The sequence below is a fragment of the Quercus suber genome, unplaced genomic scaffold, assembly GCF_002906115.3.
Source record: "Quercus suber isolate HL8 unplaced genomic scaffold, Cork oak 2.0 scaffold_123A, whole genome shotgun sequence".
Taxonomy (NCBI): domain Eukaryota; kingdom Viridiplantae; phylum Streptophyta; class Magnoliopsida; order Fagales; family Fagaceae; genus Quercus; species Quercus suber.
In genome coordinates this window covers 20,107-22,268 of record NW_027071806.1, presented here as the reverse complement: position 1 = coordinate 22,268, position 2,162 = coordinate 20,107, and the positions used below count along the sequence as shown (strand labels likewise).

The 2,162-nt window shown below is 36.0% G+C and overlaps 1 long non-coding RNA gene across 2 annotated transcripts; it reads left to right on the top strand.

Annotated features, from left to right (window-relative positions):
* The first annotated feature begins 22 nt into the window (after window positions 1-22).
* LOC136066232 (uncharacterized) lies at window positions 23-1,947 on the top strand. Of its 2 annotated transcripts, XR_010627682.1 has the most exons (3): window positions 23-205; window positions 824-1,089; window positions 1,496-1,947. It is a non-coding gene; the product is annotated as an uncharacterized LOC136066232 (long non-coding RNA). The 2 variants fall into 2 exon arrangements; XR_010627681.1 differs by lacking the exon at window positions 23-205 and having other exon boundaries at window positions 213-1,089.
* Window positions 1,948-2,162: the final 215 nt, after the last annotated feature.

Genomic DNA, 2,162 nt, shown 5'->3' with positions numbered 1-2,162 from the left:
TTTTTTTTTTTTTTTAAAGTAGCAGAATAAAACACCTGATTGGTTTCTGGGCTGAAAATAATTTTCAGCCCACTTATCCCACATGGATTTTGTTGGGTCTAACTATTCTGGTGAATCCACCGATGGCCACCACTGTAGTTATGCACTTGGGGTGTTTGATGAAGAGACCCAGAGCTTGAAGATTGTTCCTGTTGCCTTTGACAAGGTGGAATTTTCTATTTGATTTGCGTAGAAAGTTTTAAAATTTGGGTTTTTTTGTTTACTGTTTGGTTGCTTTGAAAATGTGGGATAAGTTTGCTTATTTGCTCATTTGGTTATGTGCTGTTTGGTGGCTGATGGGTTGTGGAATGTGTAGTTGTTTACTGTTGGGTTGAAAGTTTAGCTGTTTGGTTAATGAGAAAGTTGAGGTATTGCTTGCTTTAAAGTTAGGCTTTTGTCGCTTATTAAGTGCTACATTGTTGGATAGGTTATTTTTTGTCTTCTTTTTTAATGTATTGGGTTTAAGATTTTACTTTTGGTTGTTGGTGGTGTTAAATTTTGATCTAGAGTTGAGGTTTGCTAGAGCAGCTCATGAGTTTGATGTGATGTTTAAGTTAGCATGTTCATGGGAAAATTTGTAATGGAAACTTGGGTGATTATGACTTTGGTTTTAGCTGTTAGTTGTTACTTTGTAGAGACTAAGCTTATTTCTTTGTGTCAGGGTTGCTTAGTTGTACATTCAATGCATACCATGATCAGGTTTTCCTCATCTTTTTTGGTGAATGATCATGCTTAACTCAAACAATTAATTATTCTACTTCAACATTTTTTTGGTTATTAGCAGCTTGTGGAAAATAGCACTATCAGAGGACTATCAAAGGACTTTGCAGAATTTTTCAAAAGATGGCAAATAGCTGTTGTGGCTGCCTGTAAAATAGCACAATCACATCCAGGGATTGTTTATTTGATAGATTGTTAAGTTCAAATGTTAATTAGCGGAATTTCTATTGCATTCAGTACATGGATGTGATAAATAATCTGCACTTGGATGCGCATTCAGTACAATCATCTGCTCTTGATGGCATTCTGACATTGACCTTAAAATCAAAGGTTTGTCCTTCATGCTATTTTAGGCAGACTCCAGTGACTTCCCCCCACCCCCACCTTTTGGTTCATTTTTATTCACCTCCATAACTTAGTACAATCAGGATGTCGTTGGATTTAATTTCATGGAATGATGACTTCTGATGGTACTTTAGTTTCTAATGGCATCCTCCATGATAAAAAAATAAAGTGAAGGTGATAAGGTACTAGTTAACTTTGCCTTCAGGTACTAGTATCCATTTCATTTTGGCATGACTTCAAAATGATACCCACTATAGCTGCACTCTAAAAAGTTGTCCTATAAGGGAGATATCAGAACCATAGTGGTCATCAGGACTAATTTTACTTTAAGTTGCTTCCAAGTGCACACTGTCAATGTTTATAAATGCTGATTCTTTTAACTTGGTTTCAGTTTCGAGGTGCAGCAATTGCATTGGTGGGAATGATCAAACAAGCACTCTGGAAAATTGCCTTTAAGTGTTGAGAAGAAATGTTGAAGCTGGTTATTATCACCTTGTATTGTAGGATTTCTCATATCAGTAGTCTTAGTTTCTTGATTTGTTGTGTAAGGTGTAGTTTATGCATAGTTGTAATTGGAGAAATTTAATCTACTTCCTAACATGCATTCCGAAGCAACTTCTCAACCTTAAGAGTAGCCAATAAGCTTGACCAATGGCTCGTCTAAATGATGGAGAACCAAAATCCTTGATGTACTTTACGTACCACAAGCTAATGTTTGGACCCCTCTATAAAGGGCTCTCATTTGTATGATCTAGTTTGTTTTCTTTTATTATGGCATACACTGATAGTTTCCAATTACAACTCACAACTGCTAATAAAGTTAAAGTCCCTTTGTTCTTAATATTTACCATGGTTCATTCAACTGCAGAGGGAGGGAGAACAAGAGAATGCTTGCAAAGCTTTTAAGCAACTGTGAGACTATTAAGTTTGTGTTCACAGGGGCTCCTATCCACCCTGCCATTTTGTGTGTGTGTGACTGATTTTCTTTTAAGGAATGTAACTGGCTACTAATTAAAAAGAGGAAAACGTTTTTGATAATGATCTTAACACTGAATACT